At 39.0% G+C, this 23,306-nt stretch overlaps 1 long non-coding RNA gene across 6 annotated transcripts in view; it reads right to left on the reverse strand.

Moving 5' to 3' along the window:
- The window catches only part of LOC116571073, a 107,642-nt gene that overhangs the window by 60,542 nt on the left and 23,794 nt on the right, over positions 1–23,306 (reverse strand). For 4 of the 6 annotated variants that reach the window (XR_004277693.1, XR_004277691.1, XR_004277690.1 and 1 more), the window contains exons 3-4: positions 14,135–14,226; positions 12,380–12,462 (exon numbers count right to left, since the gene is read on the reverse strand). This is a non-coding gene — a long non-coding RNA (uncharacterized LOC116571073). Of the gene's footprint in view, positions 1–7,769; positions 9,059–12,379; positions 12,463–14,134; positions 14,227–17,034; positions 17,170–23,306 lie in introns of those variants that run through there. The other 2 variants (XR_004277692.1, XR_004277694.1) reach the window with 2 other exon arrangements.

Raw genomic sequence — 23,306 nt, forward strand, 5'->3', positions numbered from 1 at the left:
CACTCCCCAAACCTATTCCACTTATTAAGCATTGACAGGTGAAAAAAATAATTTACTAATTTAATGAAGCTAAGTTATTTATACATTTTCTGAGACAGTTCTATGAATTATCATTAATAATACATACTTATGTCAAAAAGCAAGCTATAGAGGTTATAGCAGTGACTCGGTGAGATTACCAGAGGGTTCAAGTCCAATGCACACCCCCACTAATTTAGCAGTGGAGTTGAATGAATTAAAGTCTCTAAGCCTCAATTTCTACACCTACAAAATCTAAACAAATTCAATACACTATGTCATTCAATTAGATTAGATATGTTGATTAGTGTTTTACCTAATATGTAAGAAATACTCAATACAGTAGGTACAGTATGCTAGAATACAAACAATTCATTTTCAGTTTATAAATCTGCCCGTTTTCCCCCCTTTTTAAAAAATCCACATATTTTTTCTTTCACTCTTATTTTTAAAGATTTTATTTATTTATTTGACATATACACACACACAAGCAGAGAGAGCAGCAGAGGGAGAGGGAGAAGCAGACTCCCCACTGAGCAGGGAGCGCAACACAGGGTTCAATCCCAGGACCCTGATCATGACCTATGGGGAAGGCAGATGCTTAACCGACTGAGCCACCCAGGCGCCCCTCACTCTTAACCCTGCTATATTCTTTGTTTTATAAAACTCCCTTAAATCCCTTGTGAAGGGAGATGAGACATTAATAAAAAAGCACACACAAATAAATAATATTTTTCTATTTCTTTCTTCAAAGAACAACTTTCTGAGCACTGAGTTTGGGAAAGATATGTTCAGTAGATGATCATCTGGTTCTTTCTACCTTGAATCCAGAGCAGGGGTCTCAGGAGAGGGTCAGGAGGCCCATGTGAGTTTCCTCACATTTTGCCTTCAACCTCTTTTCCCAGCCAAGATTTAAAAAAAAAAAAAAAATGTGTGTTCAACATTTCCAATCTTACTGACTCATCTGGCAGAGAAAAGAAGTCCAGATGCCAGGAGGAATCGGAAGGGGGAAGGAAAAAAAAAAAAAAAAACTGGTGGAGGAAAAAGGTACCGGAAGGAGGGGGAGGTAGGAGAAGCATGTCACATCTCATCAAGCTATAAAAAACCAATCTTGAGGATTAAAAAGGAGGAAGCACGGACCTTCACAAGTAAAACAGGGCCCTGGAAATAGAACAATTCTTAAAGTATAATTCACACCAAAGAGTGCTAACAATCACAGTGTTTTGTTTTTTTAATAAATGACTATGTTGTAATTCAGTTAAACTCAAGGTACTATCAAAAATAGGCATGAACCTTCATGGGAAAGCCAGGGGTAAAACTTCTGAAACATTCATGTTCAAATATACTAACAAATCCAAAGCTGAACTTTAATTAGACTACTATGAAAAATAATCAGAGTATGGTTACGCAAGTATATACATATGTCCAAAATCATCAATTATATGCATTATGTGCAGTTTTTGTCTATCTATATTTCAATAAAGCTTGAGGAAAGAAGAAGGTCAGAGTAATTGTTTGATAGTTTAATTATGTGAAATAACTAGTGTATTTTAATCTTTTTCTTATACTTTTTAGCTAATTTTTCCACAATAACTGCTGAAGATAAATTCATTATTTCTTACAGCTCCCACCATTTATGTATATGTCCAATGAAAATATCTCATCGACATAGTCCATGCACCGTTAAATGTTTCAACTTTCTAGTTTTGACCATTCTGAAATATATTACCTATGCCCAGAACACATAAACATGACAATGGACACCATACCATTCCTTCTTCTATTTAAGTATTATTCACCAAATTATCTCTTAAATACACTGTCTTCGACATTTTTACAGGGAAGATAAACAATGGAATGTTAAATGAGGTCTAAGTATCCAGAAAGTTCATGTCAAAGAAGAATTAAAAGGCTGGTTTATGGGGTATAGAATACTATTTAGTTAGTTGGAAAATGATGATTCAGCACCAAGTTAATGACACTCTGCTAAAAACTCAGAATGAGAAAAAATAAGACATGGTTTGTACTTGGAGCTCAGCATTTGCTGGAAGCAAAACTCAGGCATGCAAAAAAAAACAAGTACATGTCATAAAATTTGTGATGAAAATATCAACTATGAAAACACAGGGAAATTTTTCATAATTATAGCTGTGACTCAACTTTTTTCCCTCTGTAAAGCGAGGGAGCTGTCTTAGGTCCTGTATGTCTTTTCCAGCATTCATGTTTTGGGATGCTATGTTTAGAACAATGTTTATTTTACTAAAAAAAAATTTTTTTTGCCTTTAGTAAGTTAGGCACTTGTACCAGAGAGTGCAAAAGCCTTCTGAACAAATGCCGTGGGTCAGTAGGACAAAGATTAACAACAGGAGAAACAAAAAACCAGTAACTGAAGAAAAGAAAACGTGTTTTAATCTGATTTCTCTAATCTGATCCTGCATTCCTAGAATGTGTTTAATTACACTAACATCCTTTTTCTGGGGTTATTATTTTGTTTGATTAACAAATATATGTGATTTTAAAAGTTTGTTAGTCTGCCACCATCACATCCAGTTTACATAAAATAATCAGTTGTGGAAACTCAGTCAACTAAAGAAAAGAATAAACTGAAAACATTATGACGTGAGTTCGTTACGGCTGCCCTAGGCATGAGAAAGTTCCACTACTACTCTTCCTCTTTCCCGCCCCTTTGTCTCCCAGCTCTGTGATATGCATGCCTGTAAGAGAGCAAAGATTAAATAAGATAAAATTAAATGACACACATAAAGCCTTCAATAAATAATAGCTCTCGTGACTTGCTTATTATTACCACCACTTACGCATTTTATTTTTTCTGCCATTCTTCACTCTCAAACGTGGGCCTTAACTTTTGTAAAGCTCCCAAAGTGTGATATGTGTCATACTTGAGAGCACTTGAGCACTTCAGAAGATCTGGGGATGCCTACCGACAAATATATGTGTCTATGTGTGTGTATACATATGTATAGATATATGTATTTGGATTATAAATGACTAATTTAGCCCTGATATATACTGATTTGTGCTACTATAGGACTACTAAGTCAAATATGTATGTTTAATACGTTAACATATATAGTTTTATATATTTACTTTACTTTATTTATATGTATATTTTATCATTTGTTATTTATATTTATTTTATATAATTTATTTTATTTATATATATAACATATATTGAAATATATAATATATATTTAATTTAGTAGTCATATATTTATATTAGAGTATATTTGAAAATGTTATAGCTAGCACATCAACCTAGTGATTTAAAAGATAGTACTATTAAATAAATTTAATTAAGTTAAAAATAGCAGTATAGGGGTGCCTGGGTGGCTTAGTGGGTTAAAACCTCTGCCTCCGGCTCAGGTCATGATTTCAGGGTCCTTGAATCGAGCCCCACATCAGGCTCTCTACTCAGCGGGGAGCCTACATTCCCCTCTCTGCCTGCCTCTCTGCCTACTTGTGATTTCTCTGTAAAATAAATAAATAAAATACTTTTTAAAAATAGCAGCATATTCACAGAGGCATAACAGCACAGGTGATATGTGACTATAGAAAAATTATGAAGATGGTCCACAAACAGCTGAAGTTTGGGAAACCATTAGCTAAAGCAACCAATGACTGTTTTCACAATCTAAGGAGTGGGAAAGTAGTGTCACATTTGGAAAGAAGCAAATGTCTTACTTTCTAAATTATAAATTATTTCCTTGAGGGGAAATTCAGTCTCCACCCAGGTGAATACATTAATATGTGCTCGACAACTGATTGCTGCATCTATTTGAGGACAATTGAAGGGGTGTGTGTGTGTGTGTGTGTGTGTGTATGAGTGTGTAGTGTGTGTGTGTAACTGCAGGGGTGCTTCTGGACACAGTGGAGTCAGGGTACAGCAGTGGGGGTGGGAATAACTCTGAACTCACAAGGATAGATGAACCAGTCTTCACTTGTTCACTAATTTTACATGTTGAAATCTACAAAAAGTGCCTATGCTGTATCTTCCCAAAAAGCATTTGTGCACTTCTTGCTCTTTTTTTAAAAAAGATTTTATTTATTTATTTGACAGAGATCACAAGTAGACAGAGGGGGGGTGGGAAGCAGGCTCCCTGCTGAGCAGAGAGCCCGATGTGCAATGCGGGGCTTGATCCCAGGACTCTGGGACCATGACCTGAGCCAAAGGCAGAGGCTTTAACTCACTGAGTCACCCAGGTGCCCAACTCTTCCTGCTCTTTAATAATGATTTGCATTACTGAGCCCTGTCAATTGTAAAATTTTCCACTGAATATCATAATTATTCATTTATAAGTCCTTGAAGGTAGAAAATATCTAGTTCACAAGTTTATTTCTAGAGCCCAGGTCAGTGCCTGACACAGTAGAGGTGTTCAGTAAATATTTTTCAAATGAATGAAGTTATAAATTAATGCTTCAGTTCAAGAGAGCTGGCAGGAGCAGGGCTTTGGGAGAGGAAATAGGAAAGAGAAGCTTCAAGACACAAAATCAAGCCATTTATTTCATGGCCTCTTCTGCCTACTAGGTCTAGCAAGGAGACGCCCAGCAGTGATCTCACCTGTAGAACCTGCTGGGCAAGGCCAGCCAGCAAGCGAGGTGGGTCCCACCATTCAGGTGTCAAACACAGTCAACCTGGCTATTAGAGTCCCAGAAGTGCAGTGTGATTGCTCGCTCTCTCTCTCTCTCCATCCAGATCTGCCCGGGTAAACTTGATCTAATTGTCCACCGTGGAATTTGGCCAGTACACTGAGATTATAGTATGTTGAGAAATTTGAACTTTAACCACATATAAATAAAAGCACAGGGATCAGGGCCACTCCCTCTTATTTCTGGGTTTTATTATTTTTTTTTCCCAAAAGAAAACAGTTGCTTAGGAGTCTGTGAATTTTCTCTCTCTTTTTTTTTGTTTATTTTTAAAAGATTTTATTTATTTATTTTAGAGAGATTGTGCGTATGTGAGCGGGGGAGGGGCAGAGGGAGAAGGAGACGGGACTCTCCAGCAGACTCCCCACTGAGCACAGAGCCCAGCTCGGGGCTGGATCTCACCACCCCGAGATCATGACCTGAATCAAAATCAAGAGTCAGATGCTTAACTGACAGAGTCACACAGGTGCCCCGGGAGTCTAGGAGTTTTCAGTGAGAGGGAAATATAAGTCTAACTGATTCCATTTTTTAATATAAATTCTTCCAAATGTCTTTAAAATAACTAAAATCTATTGAATACTTATATCTGGAATCTAAGTAAAAAGCAGCACCGTTTATTAGTCCTCAAAAAAGTCTGTTCAATGCAGAGAAAGATACAAAATAAGTAAGATTCAGTCCCTAGAGCTGCCTTTTCAATCAGATGTCAACTGAAGTAGTTTAAAGCCCTAAGAAAATATTCTCCTTGTCCCTCAGCAATCGATGCAGAAAGGTTAAGTCTTTCAGGTTTACAGTAGAAGGTCACCATGCACATAATCACATGTCCATGCAGTAGAATTAAACAGATTTTAATGTTCCTTTTTAAGCAAATTTTCCTGACCAAGAAAAATTGTCTCAGGGTTATGCTTGTATGGTATTCTCAAGCTTTCTGGGTGCAGCTGGGCAAAGTCCTCTCCATAAACAAACTAGAGGTGGATCAGGGTTTTCTTCACTTTAAAGAATGGTTTACAGGAGGATCCCAACAGCTAGACAGTTTCCACAGTGCATTACACTTGTGTCCATGCTAGCGACAAATCTTCAGGATCACACCCAGTGAAGAGCCTCAGTTACACGTGTAAGAGTTATTCTCTTCACAACGCAGCACTGACTGCCTGTCATTTCTCTTGTTTCCTTTCCCCCAATATTGCCTTCTTTCTTGTATTGGAGGACACCACTTTGCAATACGCCTTCTCATCTCTGTTTTATCTCCTATACCATCAACATCTCTGGTACAGTTGTTTTCTGGTTTCACGGCTATTTCTTGACAGAAAGTTACTTAGTGAGAGAGCAGGAGCAGTATAAAACCACAGGAGTGACTAGAAACGTCACGGCAAGCAAAGCCAATCTTACTGGCAGTGAGCAAGGATAGAGAGAATGCTGGATTGAAATCAGAAAATCTAGGGATTGGTGCTGGCACCAAGGATTGCCTGGTGGCCCTGGAATTCGGGGAACCTCATGAGTAGTTCAGTTTCTTCCTTTACCTCAGGAGTATGCTCACGGCCCTGGGTGCTTGACAGAAATGACAGTTCAACTGAAACAGACCGCAGGAGTTTTATGTTGTACTAAATTATAAATTGTACGTCTCTGTATCCCATGATGAAGTGGTGGGTGACGATGTTAGGAGAAGGAAGCCACGCACCCCAGCTGCCCCCAGCCCTCTGTCTACTCTCACCCGGACAGGACCAATTCAGGGAAATTATGGAGTTTGTTCCTCCGGGTACGAGGAATCCATACCTATGAACAATCCTACCATCTTTTGTAGACTCTGTCCAGTTGGATGGCTTCATCAAGCTCTTCCCAAGCCTACTTTATGCTTTATGGTGCTACTGGCCATGATCTCCTTTCAACCTGTAAGCACTGTCCACACCCCGACCTGCAGGCTGGCTGTTAGTGAGCATCGGTACTAGACCAGATCTGAGCAGGGTGATGGCTCTGGGGCTAGACTGGTATAGGTTCAGACACTGGCACTATCATGAAGTAGTTGTGACACCTGAAACTTGTTATTTAATTTCCCCGAGACTCCATTTCCCAATTGGTATAGAGAAGACCCGAATAGCTACACTGCAAATGGGTGGAACAAATTAAAAACAAACAAACAAACAAAAACAGGCTTTATTATAGCTCAAGAGCTGAAAGTAATAGACATCAGAAATATATTTAGAATTGTCCAGATATTTGAGTTACAGTCTTTTAAAAATAAAAGAGTTTAAGGAGAGGCAGCTGCAGGGCACTTGGATGGCTCAGTCAGTTAAGTGCCTGACTCTCAATTTCACCTCGGGTCATGATCTCAGGATTGTGAGATTGAGCCCCGTGTCGGGCTCCACACTCAGCAGGGATTCTGCTTAAGATTCTCTCTCCCTCACCCTCTCTTTCTCCTCCCTCCTCCCACTCTGCTCTCTCTAAAACAGATAAATAAATCTTCAAATAAATAAATAGAAGCAACTGTGCAAGTAAAAGGAGATACACTTAATGCTTTCTTTGAGCTCATAGCACTTGGTTAGATTATCAAATTTGCATTGGTACAAAAATAAGCCTAATAAGTATTTAATTGTTTTTAAATAATTAAATAAGTACATAATTTAATGAACGAATGAGTGAGTGAATGAATAAATGAATGAATCAATCCCACTAAAGCTGTTTGGAGAAATATGGAATTCTACATACCTCCTCTAGGTGGCGAACTGATACCTCCTACCGTGTGTTGCATTTCCTGTGTCTGCCACAATTGATAGGAAAACTGTACTAGAGAAATCTATAACTTTATGTCTGTCATAGTCTAGAAGTAAGAAACCATTAATGTCTTTTCTGCCAAAGTTATCTCTTTATTTTTACGACTGTATGCTTCTTGTCAAAAAAATTGTTTATAGAAAGTCATTAAGAAATATGATTGTGAGGGCGCCTGGATGGCTCAGTGGGTTAAGCCTCTGTCTCCTGCTCAGATCATGATCCCAGGGTCCTGCAGTCGAGCCCCGCATCCGGCTCTCTGCTCAGCAGGGAGCCTGCTTCCTCCTCTCTCTCTGCCTCCCTCTCTGCCTACTTGTGATCTGTCTGTCAAATAAATAAATAAAATCTTAAAAAAAAAAAAAAAGAAATGTGATTGTGTAAGTACTATAAAGAAACAGAGTTGTGCAAGAGACTTCTCAGAGCACTTCTGCAAGCTTGCTGTGAGGACTTTCCATTTCATGGTGTACTCAGCAAAACTTTGTTTTGCCCCAAGCTCATTATTATTTTCCTAGGATGTTCATTCTCTTCTTAATATGGGAAAAAATAAAATTCTACTAACAATGACTTCTTCAAAACTAAGCCTCAGCTATATTTTTTTCTTCTAGATTCCCCGTGACAGTAACAGATAAAATTGAATAAGAGCTAAATGCATTATCCGGTCAGTTGACTAGAGAAGAACTATCCAAGGAGATAAATGAATCCAAATTCATTGCTTTAATTTTCCTTCAAGCCAGGATATGAGGTCCCTGGATGATTTAAAGAATTCCCACCAAGCTCCATTTCCCTTTGTATTGACATAGTCTATATTTTCTTATAAAGGAAACATGACTCAAAAATATCTTGGAGTGCCATGAGAGCTGAAGGACAGAGCTAAAATCCATCTAGAAGCACACCAAACAGGAACAACGAGAACTGAAGATGCCTGTCCTGATTCCAAAAGCGAGGGGAGGAGGTGAGTAAAAAGAACAATGACATGTTCTAGCCCAAGAGCTAAAATTAAATGCATGTAAATAATTCTTGTTGAAACTAGAAGCCAGGGTAGATTAGGCAAACCAGGTAGAGAGTCCTTTCTTGCCAAAACATGTCAGGCTAAGAGTCACCTAGTATTGAGACATGGCTACTGACAGAAGTGAGGTTAATACTGGACAGTCATGGGGTATTCTGAACTCGCATAGCAGCCCTTAAATGCCACTATGTACCTAAAGCCCATAGATTCCATTTTATCCTATCCAGAAAGCTGAACGCCCGTTGTCCAAATACAGGAATCTGAACAAGAATTTCTAGCCCACATGTAAATATCTCTCTAATACCCATTTCTTAAGCAACCACTCTGGGCCAGGCTCTTGAATAATACAAAGATGAATAAGGCATGGTCCCTGCCCTCAGACATGTACACACATAATTATATGAGATTAACCTAGGGAGAGGGAGAGAAAAGAAAAAGGAGCTAAGGCCAGACAGGTACGCTGATGCGAGAGTGTGGAAGATCCCATCCACAGCTGGGTTCGTGGCAACTTGTCGGACCAGAATCCAGCCATAGTAGTAGTTTCTGCTGAATGTTGAACGGAGCCTATACTGCTGGGTCTCTGAAGCAGCTACAGCCATGGAAATAGACCTGGAAAGGGAGGTATGAACATCTTATACCCTTCCAAAGGCATTTTGGGCTAGTTTCATTACGTCCTTCCCAAAGGTATGCAAGAAGCCCAAGGAGTTACAGAAGAAAACACCCCCCATTAAATCAATGTGTTATTCCTAGCTCTGTCATGAGAACACAACCCCAAACCTTCCTAACTAAATGAATAAGCCAGATAATAATCATTAATAGGGGAATATAAATAAACCACAAACTCTCTCATATCACAATTTTAAAGGAATAATGTAGCTCTAGGAGAGAAACATCTCCATACATACAGAAGTAAAAGAAAACAGCCAGGAGCAAAGAATTTGGGCTACAAACTCACCTTGGTATTTGATACAATTTAAAGACTTTTTCTAGAGGTGAAGTAAAAGCAGAAAACGGCACAAATATGTTAATAAAGTATGAGATATGATGCACTCTTTCCTCATCACTATCACGTTATACTTCCAGAATTATGATTCAAAGTGGATTTTTTTTTAATTTAAAAATGTTGGGGTGTTTGGATTGTTATCTCACCTACAAAAAAACACCGTATCTTGAAGGGCAGTGTGTGCAAATTTTTAATATTTTCCCTAAATATTACTAGGTTGTTTTAGGCCTTTTCTCTGTAGCCAGTTTTGCAAGCTAACACATGTTTAAAGCCTTCAATCCAACTCACCCATGCACACTCCAATTTCAGTTCATAGAGAGATACGTACATTTTGACCCAACTTCTATTATTAAGTTGATATCCTATCCCCCTACCAGCCCAAGGCAGATCAGTTGGCATTTGTCTTGACTCTTCTTTACAAGAAAAAAAAAAAGAAAAGAAAAGAAAAGAAGAAGAGGGAAAGGGGACTCAGTAAAAGAAAGGGACCGACCACCCCATCTAATAGCAGGAACTGAAAGTCGCCTGTTAACTGTAACCCTTCCATTTATGGTAAGTCAACAACCCAGGCCCTGTGGCTTCTGCTTTATTGTGATTGTATAATTTTCTCCCTCAGTGAAAAGTTCTCTTTTTGGTAAGTTTTCTACAATGACTCAAGACCCTTGGATGTGATAGCCTTGTCTCCTTCTAAGGAAATTCAGAAATACAAAAAGCTAGACCTCAGTTCTATGAGTCAAAGTAGCCTCTAGAAATGAGGCAGGATGCTACCGAAAGAAAGCCAGTGCAACACACAGAGGATGTGGGGTACAACCCCATAGCTCAAATCAGCCACCTTTTACAAATCAGTGACCTTTTACAAAGGCTAATACACAGAGAAACACCACTGTATTGACGCCTAGGTTCCGCAAGTTGATCAGGTGTGTCCACCCTCTCCGGGTGTCACAGCCCAAGCTAGACACACCCAGACTGTCCCACTCACAGGGCCACCAAGGCTGGTCTCAGTTCAAGTGGGTGGAAGCTTACTGCCATGGGGTTACGTGAGAGCTGTGTTGGATGCCAGTCCACATAGGCGTGATTACCCAACAAGGAAAAGAAAGAGGTAAAGCAAACAGATGCACACATGTCTGCACAATTTCTTTGAAAAGGGCTTGATGTACAAAAATGAAGCCTAAGAGCAAATGGTATTAGCTCAATTCATATGAAATACGCACCGACCCTCTCTAAAACAATTTTCTAATTCCAGCAGAAGTTGTTTCAGTAGTGAACCAGCAAAACCCCATTTTCTAAACCAATAGCACTTACTGGTTTACTGTAAAAAACACATGAGCTAGACTAAATAAGCAACAAAAACAAAACAAAACAAAACATAACCCTAAAAGAATTTAAAGTAATATTGCTGTAATGATGATAATAATAATTACAGTTACCATTTACCTTTGGTCTCCTGGCTTTTTCTTTACCATTGCCTTTCACCTACACTGGCCAGCTTGGGCCTCCTCTCCAAGTCATCCCCATAGGAAGGTACCCACCCCCACCCCCACCACCCCTTCTGTCTGCCCAGAACATGCATCCAGGGCCAGAGCTCAGTCCTGCTGACTGGGTCGGTACCTCCTCTGCCTTAGGTGCATGGGAGCTGGGGAAGGGGCTTTTAAGAAATAATAAAAGGAACAAAACAAGAAAGTCTTGGGGAGTTCCACCTACTCAGATCCTTGAAGGCTGCATGGTTTTGATGATCCCAATTCACTAGGAATGTCTCCTTGCCAGCCAGCCAGGGCCAAGGCCCAACCCCTGACCTGCTGAGGGCACAGGCCTTCCCAGTCCCCAGGCTGCCACCAGCCCAGAGGCCTTTGTCTTACAGAGGCCCACGCCTGAGGCTGCAGAAATCTGGGGCAGCCACTATCAAGAAGCCCATCCCAGGGGCCAGAATTCCTTTACCGGTATGGATTCACTTTGGGACTACATAAGTAAAGCAGTTGTGGTTTTTGTGTTTTTTACAGTTTTTTTTCCCCCTAAAAATGATTTGCAGTTGTGTGTGAAGCACTGTGCCCTGATATGTATGTTCTACAATAAAAAACAAATTAAAAAAAATTGTTTTAAAGCAAGCCAGTTTGCTATAGTTAGCTATATAACTTCATCTTCCTAAATGCCTGATGAGGTAGCTTTCTTATCACCATTTTACAGATAATGAAGTTGTATAAATCTAAAATAAATATCTTCTCCCAAAATACCCAGCTAGAGTAAAAGAGCCATCATCAACTCCAACTGAATTTTTTCCACTCTACTAAGGGTCAGCGACTACAACCCTTGCGTCTTATCTGTCCTGCTAACTGTTTTTGCAAATAAAGTTACTTTGGCATTCAGATATTCTCATTCATTTCTGTATTATCTGTGGCAGCGTTGGTGTTGGGACAAGAGTTGAGTAGTCCCGTGAAAGAAACCATATGGGCTCACAGAAGCTAAACAATTTCCTATTGGGCCCTTTAGAGAAAAATTTTGTCAACCTCTACTCTTCAAAGTGCCATTAAGAATTTTTATGGGGCTCCTGGGTGACTCAGTGGGTTAAGCCTCTGCCTTTGGCTCAGGTCATGATCTCAAGGACCTGGGATCGAGCCCGGCATCGGGCCCTCTGCTCAGCGGGGAGCCTGCTTCCTCCTCTCTCTCTGCCTGCTTCTCTGCCTACTTGTGATCTCTCTCCCTCTGTCAAATAAATAAATAATATCTTTAAAATAAAAAAAAATTTTAGAAGTTTGAGTCTAAAGAATATTTTCAGATAATTAGGAAATTCTAACCAAGCGGGAGTTCACCATCATCAATTTCTTTGTGAACAGCTACCTGAGGACATTTTGCCCATGCAGAGAGCTTTCTTCCAGTCCCTAAAAACCCAGAGAAACAGTATTTGTTTTAGAAAACAAGAATTGAATTTCACTGACCCACTCATTCAAGTCCTTCCCAATTCTACCTCTGGCTTCTCCTCGCCTCAGCTGCTCACGGGACAGCTCTTCCAATTGTGTACCTAAGAGAAAAGGAAGGAGAGGAACACAGTGAAAAAGTGTTGCTATTGCTTCATGGAACTTCCATTCTATTTTCAGACCCTGCTCCTATGCCAGAGGGGAAATTTGAAGGAAACATGACAAATACCAGGGTTTACCTCGTTGAGACTTGTCAGATTGATGCAAGCCTGAGGGGGTAAATTTATAGACTAGAATAATATAATTTTAATATGGAAGGCACGTCAGATAATAGCCAATTGAAATGATTTGGTTCATCAAAAACAAGAACAACAAGAAAAACAAAAAATAAAAAACAAGTACCCAGCAAAGCCGGGTGACTGACTTCTCCCAGGGTAGCAAGAGAGAAGAGGCTTCTCATCCATGCTACCACACATTCAGCAGGATCTGGTTTAAGTCCACAACTGTATCCTATTCCTCATATCCATTAATTTCATGTCCTTTCTCAAGGCCACACCTTTGGTGGAAAGAGTACCTTTGGGGAATCAAGTCAGTTCAGGTTCAAACCCTCTTTTGATCCTTTACTCCCTGTGCAAACTTAGGAAAGCCAGTAAACTAGTGGAAGCCCCTGTTTTATAGAAGTAAAATATAGTTAATTGTTCCCTGAGTGGAAAGAAGAGAAAATGGGACATTCAGTGCCAAACAAGGTGCCTAGCACATTGGAGGCACTTTCTCAATACATGGCAAACACAACTATTGGTCTCAAGAGACAAGCAAAACTGCATCCCTTCAGTCTTTTACTGGGTCAAGGTCAGCAGGTATTAGCAGTTGGACAAAGAAACATCTCACGGTTCAGGGCAAGATGATAACCTGCTGGCCACATATTACAGAGGCATTTCCACTCTAAGGGAAATTTAGTGTTTTCACCTGAGAAAGCAAAATGTTAATTTTCTAATCAAGTCTTGTACCAGTTGCATATAATTGTTATTATATGTTATGATTTATGGACAGCCTTGTTTTTAATTATGAGGTTTTTATTGGAGAGACAGGTTTCGGGGTGAGTTTGCCATCTGACTTGCCAGCACTTGTTAAAAGTTTTTATAGTGTGACTCATTTACGTGTGTGTGTGTGTGTGTGTGTGTGTTTAGGAGTGCTATTATTAAATTTTGCTGGCATATAGTGAAAAATTTGTGACTCAAGTTTGTCCATATATTTACCTTCCCACCCCCTACTCTATCCTTTCACATACCTCCCCCTCCCCCATCTATCAAGGCTAGCTTCAGATGATTCTCAAGGTTGCCTACAGAGAAGATCACTTGGAATGGTCCTTTCCAATTCCCTTTAGCTCTTTGTGTATGTGAAACAGAAGAAAACCCTGCTCAAAAGCGAAAATCTTTCATGTAGTATGGTGCATGGAAAAACTAGAGGAAATCAGTAAGTCAGCGTAAAAGCATGAATGCTATATCTTTATGCTCAAGATTTTAAATTTATTTTAAAGATTTTTAATTCACTTATTTGAGAGAGAGAGAGAGAGGGAGAGAGAGAGCATGATCAAGGGGTAGGAGCAGAGGGAGAAGCAGACTCCCCCTGAGCAGAGAGTCTGATGGGGGGGCCTCCATCCCAGGACCCCACGATCATGACCTGAGCTGAAGGTACATGACGCTTAACAGAATGACCCCCCCAGGTGCCCCTTAATGTTTTTAATTTTGTAGAAAGAGCATCTGCAGGAAAAATCACCTTCACATTGAAGTCAACGAGATCAGTCTAGATCAGTGTAGATCAGCGCTTTAGATCAGTACAGATCACTGTAGATCAATGCTATAAATTGCCTACAAAGGAAAAGAGAGAGAACATGAGTACACAAAGCCCACAGAAGAATAAAGATATTTCCATAAGTAGAAAAATGAAAACAAAATGGAATGGATAGCATTGATTTCACTCCACGGTGATTCAATAATACCAACAGGTAAACTTTTGTTAGATGTGTGCATGTGTACTAGGAAGCCAACATATGAAGCCTGGAACAGGCCATTGTGGAAAGATACAGGTGATAACATTTTGCACAGGCAGGAGTTTTCTTTTGTACTGTTACTGACTTTAAGTTTCCAACTGTTCTGTTAATTAAAAGTATGAAAGATTAGGAGAAATAAAGGGAAGGAGTGAAAGAGAGAAGATAGGGAGGAAAGAATTGGAAAAATAAGAGAAAGAAAAAGCGTCCAGTGTTAGCTGTCACAGTTCGACAGAACTGCAAACACTTGGGGCCCATGTCCAGCAATGATAACTCGGTTCCAGCCACCCTGAATCACTTCTGGAATTGAGTCCTGCAGACTTGTGTTATATATTGCTGAATAACAGATTAATCCTTCCAACTCAATCTGCAAAAGTGAATAGCTTAACATGCCTGCGGTCAAGGCTCTGGAGTTGGCTTCAGTGGGTCTTCTGCTTCACAGTCTCCCACAGGGCTGCATACAAGATATCCATCAAAGCTGGGTCTCATCTGAAGGCTCGCCTAGGGAAGGATCTGTGTCCCAATTAACCACACGAAATTGTTGGCAGGATTCATTTCCTTGAGGGATGTTGAACTGAGGGCTTCGGTTCCCTATAGTGCTTGGGTCCCCCCTCCTATGGCAGCTTGCTTCTTCAAAATCAGCGTGAGAGAGAGACAGAGAGAGACAAAGAGAGAGAGACCTCTAGCAATACAGAAGTCACAATCTTTTGCAAAACAAGCAGCGAAGTGACATCTCCCCTAGGTTGCCATATTCTATTGGTTAGAAAACAGTTTCTCAAGTGGGATTACACAAGACATGAATACTAGAAGGTGAAGTTAATCAGGGGCTGTCTTAGAGGCTGCCTACCACAACTTGGCAATCTACTCTCCTTTTCTTTGCTAACTTTTTCCTGTTTCATCTCTATTCAGATTACCACAACATTCCAAAATAGTCTGGTCTAAATAGACAAAGGTTTACTTTTAGGTCTAAGTATGCATTCCTCAGAAGAGTTAGTAGTATAGTAGAAGCAGTGGGTTGATAAGAAGGTATGAGCACCAGGCCCAGTTCTGGAAATTTACTGGTGACAAGAGTTTAATCCATGAGCCTGATTTTCTCATCTTTGAAATGGGGATAATTATGTCTTCTGTATTTACCTCACATAACTATTATGAGGACCAAGCAATACCATGTGTAGCAGTGTTTTCCAAAACGCAGTAACATAGCATTGGAGGTACTTCTGATGACTATAAGTGGTAAATGGACTACAGGTGGAACTTTTTAAAGTGCATTAGAAAAATATAACTTGCACAACAAAACCACAATTTTCATTGCTAATGTCACTCAGATGAGACTTAAATGATGTTGGAAAAGAGGTGAGCCAATCTGAAGGAAACTATTAGGAGAGTAAAGACAGATGGTCTGAGAATAGGGCAAACGTTATGATAGTGATATAGAAATGATTGCATAAAATATAAAATGCTCCACATAGGCAACCAATCCTGTTCATTGACTCATGCTCCATGACTCTGGTTTAAGAAGGAAACTAGATAAATTCTTTGCTATCAACAGAGCAAACCTAAGTACAATGGTGAAAGAGATGACCATTTGAAAATCCAATCCGGGGGGCGCCTGGGTGGCTCAGTGGATTAAAGCCTCTGCCTTCGGCTCGGGTCATGATCCCGGGCTCCTGGGATCAAGCCCCACATCAGGTTCTCTGCTTGGCGGAGAGCCTGCTTCCCCCTCTCTATCTCTGCCTGCCTCTCTGCCTACATGTGATCTCTGTCAAATAAATAAAGAAAATCTTAAAAAAAAAGAAAGAAAATCCAATCCTAAAAGTTTTGCCCACAAAGAGTCCTTCCCCTATTACTTCTTTTTCTTTGTCTCATTTATCACTTTATCATTTAAAGTGTCCCCAGAGTGCCTTGAACATATTAATCAAGCTATGAAAGTTTACTGACATGGTTTTATTTTATTTATTTATTTATTTTTATTTAGACTCTAGTTAGTTGACATAGAGTTCAATATCAGTTTTAGGAGTAGAGTTCAGTGGTTCATCATTTACATATAACATATACATATAGTATAATATACTAAGTATATAGTATAATACATTTATTTCATTTAATGCAATATAATCTAGCTCTGCCTACATCATCATTGCAAATGGCATGACCTCTTTCTTGTTGATGGCTGAGTAGTATTCCTTTGTGTATATGTATATATGTATGTGTATGTATATGTAATATACACATACTGTATCTTCTTTATCTACTCATAATTTGATGGCATTTAGGCTCTAATATTAATAAAACATATCATTTGTTCTTTGATGCCCTTTCTTTCCTAGCAATATATTGATAATAATTTGAATTTATTAGGGGCTTACTGTGTGCTAAAATATACATATACTATTTCAAGGAATACTTCTCCTATGAGGAAGGTTGTGTTATCATACCTTATAAACAAGGAAACTGAAGTCTAAAGATAAATTACTTGACCAAAATCACTAGATTTCTAGACTAGAAATCGCTAGAAAGTAACACTTTTATATTTCAGCATTTTTTCTCTGGAATGTAGGAAAATACATCGATACCAGATCATTCGAAAGAAGGTCAGAGAATGAGTCACTTTTTGCCAAATACTACTCACCCAAACTCTCACCCCACTCATTCCCAGAGGCAGAGGAGCAAACAGAAAGATAAGGTTCAGACCCTGCCTAGGGTTCTTCCGAGGCAGAGATGTCACACTCATCACCCCCTGAATGACCTCCCAACCAAGGAAAGTCTACAAGCAAAGAAGAAGTGCATTACCGATGGGCTAAACACCTGTCGAGCTGTTTGACTTCAAAGTCTCTCCTTAAAAGAAGACAACATCTCACTTTTGCTTTTTTTAGAATGACATGTAAATTTTGGCTGAAACCAGATATTCCAAGTGATAAGGATAACTGAAATGTGTTTCATTCTTTTTCAAAAAGAGCTTTGAGCTTTATATCTTTAGAGCTAGAAAAATAGACCTTAAAAAAAAAGGTATTTTGAAAAAACTGATTGCTAAAGCTATAGCTCACTAACCAGGAAGTGGAATTCAAGAAATTGCAGAAGGTAGAATGGTCCCATACAGGAAATATTACTTTCTATACTCAGATTATCTTCTATCCATTTTGTAACACAAGACAAGTTATTGCTCAGTTGAATCATGGAATATTAATATGGCAATGCTTTTATATTGATTATGTTTTGCTAACTCTTTAATTTGTTTAGAAACTTTCATTTCAACACTGCCTAGGTATATAACCACATCAAACACAATTTGAGCCTAAAGTGTCAAAGTTAAATTTCAAAAGCTGCTGTCATAATGATACTAAATTTTGGCTTATGATACTTTTTTCTAAACTTTCATTTCAACTATACTTTGGTTTAAAACCTAACCAGTTTTTCAGCACTGAATTATGACTATGCATTTAGTATGGGAACAGCAAAATTAAAAATCTAAACCTAAGGGTGCCTGGGTGGCTCAGTCAGTTAAGGGTCTCCCTTCTGCATTAAGCTCAGGTCATGATCCCAGGGTCCTGGGATCTGGTCCTGCTTCGGGCTCCTTGCTCAGTGGCACCTGCTTCTCCCTTTCCTTCTGCCTGCAGCTTCCCCCTGCTTGTGCACTCTCTCTCTCACTCTTTCTCTCTCTATATATATATATGTGTGTGTCAAACAAATAAATAAAATCTTTTTAAAAAGTCTAAACCTGGGGTGACTGGGTGGCTCAGTGGATTAAAGCCTCTGCCTTCAGCTCAGGTCATGATCCCAGGGTCCTGGGATCAAGCTCTCTGCTCAGCAGGGAGCCTGCTTCCTCCTCTATCTGTCTGCCTCTTTGACTACTTGGGATCTCTATCTGTCAAATAAATAAAATCTTTAAAATAAATAAATAAATAAATAAATAAATAAATAAATCTATAAAAAATAAAAAAATTTAAACCTAACGTGCCTTATTTTGGTACCAAAGTCTACTTCTTGAAACAATTATTTTAACTGTGCCAAGGTTTCTCTGAGATGAACAATCACTTTGAAATCAGTTTATGGTTACTGAGGAAATGGTTTTATTATTGATTGATTCATATAACACAAATCATTTTAGAAGTCTTCTTGTAATGTGGGTATTGATTTTTCATAATCTAGACCTTGTATGTTTGATCATGTAATATAAAAATATGAAGCACTCTTTTAGCAAGAAACAACAAATGTTGGAGAAGATGTGGAGAAAGGGGAACCCTCTTACACTGTTGGTAGGAATGCAAGTTGATGCAGCCTCTTTGGAAAACATTGTGGAGAATCCTCAAAAAATTAAAAATAGAGCTACCCTATGACCTGGCAATTGCACTACTGGGTATTTACCCCAAAGATACAGATGTAGTGAAAAGAAGAGCCATATGTACCCCAACGTTCAGAGCAACAATGTCCACAATAGCCAAAATGCAGCAAGAACCAAGATGCCGTTCAACAGATGAATGGATAAAGAAGATGTGTTCCATATATACAATGAAATATTACTCAGCCATCAGAAAGGATGAATACCCAACTTTTGCATCAACATGGGTGGGACTGGAGGAGATTATGCTGAGTGAAATAAGTCAAGCAGAGAAAGTCAATTATCATATGGTTTCACATACTTGTGGAACATAGGAATAACATGGAGGACATTAGGAGAAGAAAGGGAAAAGTGAATTGGGGGAAAGCGGAGGGGAGATGAACCATGAGAGACTGTGAACTCTGAGAAATAAACTGAGGGTTTTGGAGGGGGGATGGGTGAGCCTGGTGGTGGGTATTAAGGAGTGCACGTATTACATGGAGCACCAGGTGTTGTATATAAACAATGAATCTTGGAACACTGCATCAAAAACTAATGATGTATTTTATGGGGACTAACATAACACAATAAAAAAACAAAACATGAAGCACTCTTTTAAGTGCTATGCCTATAATGCCTATAATGTGATTGACTCTACAACAGAAACTGTTGCCCCTGCTGTAATGTAAGAGCCATAAGACAGGCGTCTTTTATTGTTTTGTCACTAATGTATTTTAAGGGTCTAGAAGAGTGCCTGGTATGTAACAGATGCTAAATAAATATTGGTTGAATAGCTACTAGGTGAATGGAATAATCAACACAGTTTGTACATAGAAAAAAACAACCATGAAAAAAATTCTTCATTCAGAAAGGGTGTTATTTTTAGGTGATTTTCTGATAATATTGTTCTGCTCATTTTTCTCTCATTTTGGTAAGAATAAATAAAGAGAGAGAAATTTTAGAAGAAATTCTTATCAGGAACATTATGTAGTAAATGCTTTCTCCTATTTGTTTTTTTTTTTTAATTTAGTTCTCTGAATTTTTTTCAGTAGATTATTCTAAGTTTGAATTTGAATTATGTTTATGTCTTGGAAACTTGTCCTTATATATAAGTAATCAAAGAAAATGTTGAACATGCAATTTTTAAAATAGAACAGGATTAACAATGAAAAGGTTGATGAAAAATGTCTTCAGAATGAGCAAGTTTAGTGACAGAAGAGGTGAAACCAACATATATTATCAAATATTTTTGGTAAAATATTTTCAGAATTAGTTGAAAAGTAAACTAACCTTCTATGCTAAACTTTGTGCCAGAAATTTTCATTTCTTCATTTAGTAGCATAAATTAATCCATATTAGGAATATGCGCTCCTCTCTGAGCTACAGACCCATCTTTCTAACATTAAACATTTCTGTCTAGATATGTCACCATATCTCAAGTTCAAGCTCTCTGAACCTGAACCCATGATCTTCACCTCAAACTGCATTCTCATCCAGTGTTCCCTATTTTGGTAACCATAAACACCAACCTCTCTGGTTGTACAAACCTGCCTAACACATTCTTCCTCATCTGTTATCTCAAGTTACTTGCTGAACTCTGTTGAAATTATTTCTTAAATATATCTTAAAGAATCTTCCTTCTTTCCATCTTAGGTACAAATAAACACTTTAATCCAAACTACCATGATCTATCCTCTGAGCTACTGGTCCACCAGTATCCACTCTAGTTTCTCCTCCAAACCATTCTCCAAAGCACGTGCAAAGTGGTGTTTTTTTTTTTTTTTTTTTAGTTTAACTGAAAATCTGATCATATCCCTTCTCTGCTCAAACCCATCTCTCTTAAGATCTATTTATTTGAACGAGAGAGAGAGAGAACGTGTGCACGTGCATCCACACAGCCAGTGGGGAGGGGGCAGAGGGAGAGCCAGAGAGAGAATCCTCAAGCAGACTTCCCATTGAGCAAGAGCCCGTTGAGAGGCTCAATCCCAGGACCCCGAGATCCTAACCTGAACTGAAATCGAGAGTTAGCTGCTTAACTGACTGAGTCATCCAGGCGCCCCAGCCTTCTTTTTTATAAGATAAAGATAAAAATGCTTCAAATGGCCTCTTCAGCCCTACAAGATTTTGCAGTGTTGATGTCTCCAACTACAGCCAGCGGTATTCTCCTCCTCCATCCCTATGTCCAACCATAATTCCTTCAGCACGCACAGGCTTTGTCCTCCCTCAGAGGCTGCCACATGCGGTTCCTTCAACCTGGAATGTTCCTCCTTGCAACTACTGCCCCATACCTTTGATTACTTAATACCAACATAACCCTGCTGATCTCAACACCCTTGATCTCTTTGACCACCAGACCTTCATTACGCATTCAGGTAGCACCCAGGACTTTTATTTCATGGAAGTTACCTAATCTTTTGTAATGAATAGCTTCCGACTTGCTCATCACTTGGACCAAGCAGATAGTATCTGATATTTAGTAGAGGTTCAATATCCAATTTTTAGGACTCGAAATCCAATATCCAATTTTTAATGGATAAGTAAATATTTTACTAGTTAATATTTCATTAGCATTGTTTTAGCATTGTTACTCAAAACATGGATGAACTAAATGTAGATTAAGAATATATTTCTAAGGGCGCGTGGGAAGCTCAGTGGGTTAAGCCACTCCAGGTCATGATCCCGGAGTCCTGGGATCGAGTCCCCTATCGGGCTTCCCCCGCTCTGTAGGGAACCTGCTTCTCCCTCTCCCTCTATATCTCCCCCAGCTTGTGCTCTCTTTCTCTCTTTCTATGTCAAATAAATAATAAAATCTTTTTAAAAAATGTTTTAAAAGTATGTATTTTTAGGAGGATATAAACATGGTGGTATTATTTACATCACATACATGGCATATATGATCAGAAGAAAGTTAAGAACAGCAAGAAAAAACAGTTCATCAGGATCCAAAGCTGCACAGAAGAAACTGCAAGAGATGAAGTATGGGATTATTGGGTCTAAAAACAACAAAGCCATTGGCTACCTTGGCAATTAGTTACTTGATTTTGTGTAAAACTGGTTACTAATTCTGTGTGAAAGCCAGCTCACTGAAGGTTGAAGAGTGAGTGAAAATAGAGATAACATTCCTCTTCCAAGGATCTTAACATCTGATTATGCAGTTTCTTGGGCCATGCAAAAGTTAATTTTTGATTGGGTATATGCTGTATGATTGGATCTACACAAAAGCAGCAGATGAGAAAAAAAAATCAGGTTCTAATTCACAATGACTCATAAAGATGAAAGATGAAAGCTTGAATGCAGGACTGGATCCATTGCATATCAGATTACCAAATCTTCAAGCCAATTGATTCTGCTGAGATATGTGTATAGGGGTGTGTGTGTGTGTGTGTGTGTGTACATGTCTTTTTTTTTCCTTAACAATGCCTCCTAAAATTTAAAAAAAGTCCCCCCAAATCACTACATTTTATAGAATGCAGGAGCCCCAGAAAAAATATATACTTTATCAGAAATGTATCAATTACCTCTAATAAAAGAGTACTCAACATAGGGACACTGGGGTGGCTCAGTCAGTTGAGCAGCTGACTCTTGATTTCAGTTTAGGTCATGATCTTGGGGACCTGGGATCAAGCCCCATATCTGGCTCTGTTCTCAGCGAGGAGTCTGCCTAAGGATTCTCTTTCTCCTTCTCCCTCTGCTCCTACCCTCTCAACTCATGTGCACACACGCTCTCTCTTTCTCTCAAATAAATAAATAAATCTTTTTTAAAAAAAGATTATTCAACACAGTTCAGAAGTAACAAATTTCTGAGGGAAAAAAGCAAATTGTGTAACTTATGCTAAGTAACAATCTTCAAAAGAAAATTAAGATAAAGTAAAATTCTCAATTTGTTGATCTTTTCAGCATATTTTCTTTTTTTAAGATTTTATTTTATTTGAGAGAGAGAGAGCATGAGGGGAGGGGAGGGGCAAAGGGAGAGAGAAAAGCCAACTCCCTGCTGAACAAGGAGCCCCACACGGGGATGGATCTCAGGACCCCAGATCATGACCTGAGCCAAAGGCAGATGCTTAACTGACTGAGCTGTCCAGGTACCTCTCAGCATATTTTCAAGACATTAAGCTCCCAGAGTCTCTCTCTACTTTAAAAACATGTTTTCCACTAACTCAACCTCTCTCTCCCCCTCTCAGTATTCCACTTACAATAGTAAGATTTGTGAGATGCACTTGATCCTAATATTAAGGCTATACCTCCAAAATAAGAGAGAGAGAAGTCTGGGTACACAACTTAGTTTCACAAATAATTACGGACTCCTAGATCACTGTGTTGTTCAACATACCTAACTTTAACATAAAGTCACATCAGTAGTAAGGTAATATCTGGATACTGATACTGTCCCCCTTGGCACGCGATGGCCTACTGAGTTCTCTTCAACCTGAGAAGGCTCCTTCATCACGAAATTTCTGGCAAACAAGAACTGTACATTACTGGTATTATACGGTACACAAGTGGGGGCACCTGGGTGGCTCAGGGGTTGAAGACTCTGCCTTCAGCTCAGGTCATGATCCCAGTGTCCTGGGATCAAGCCCCGAATG

Source organism: Mustela erminea, chromosome 12 (genome assembly GCF_009829155.1).
Source record: "Mustela erminea isolate mMusErm1 chromosome 12, mMusErm1.Pri, whole genome shotgun sequence".
Classification (NCBI taxonomy): Eukaryota; Metazoa; Chordata; class Mammalia; order Carnivora; family Mustelidae; genus Mustela; species Mustela erminea.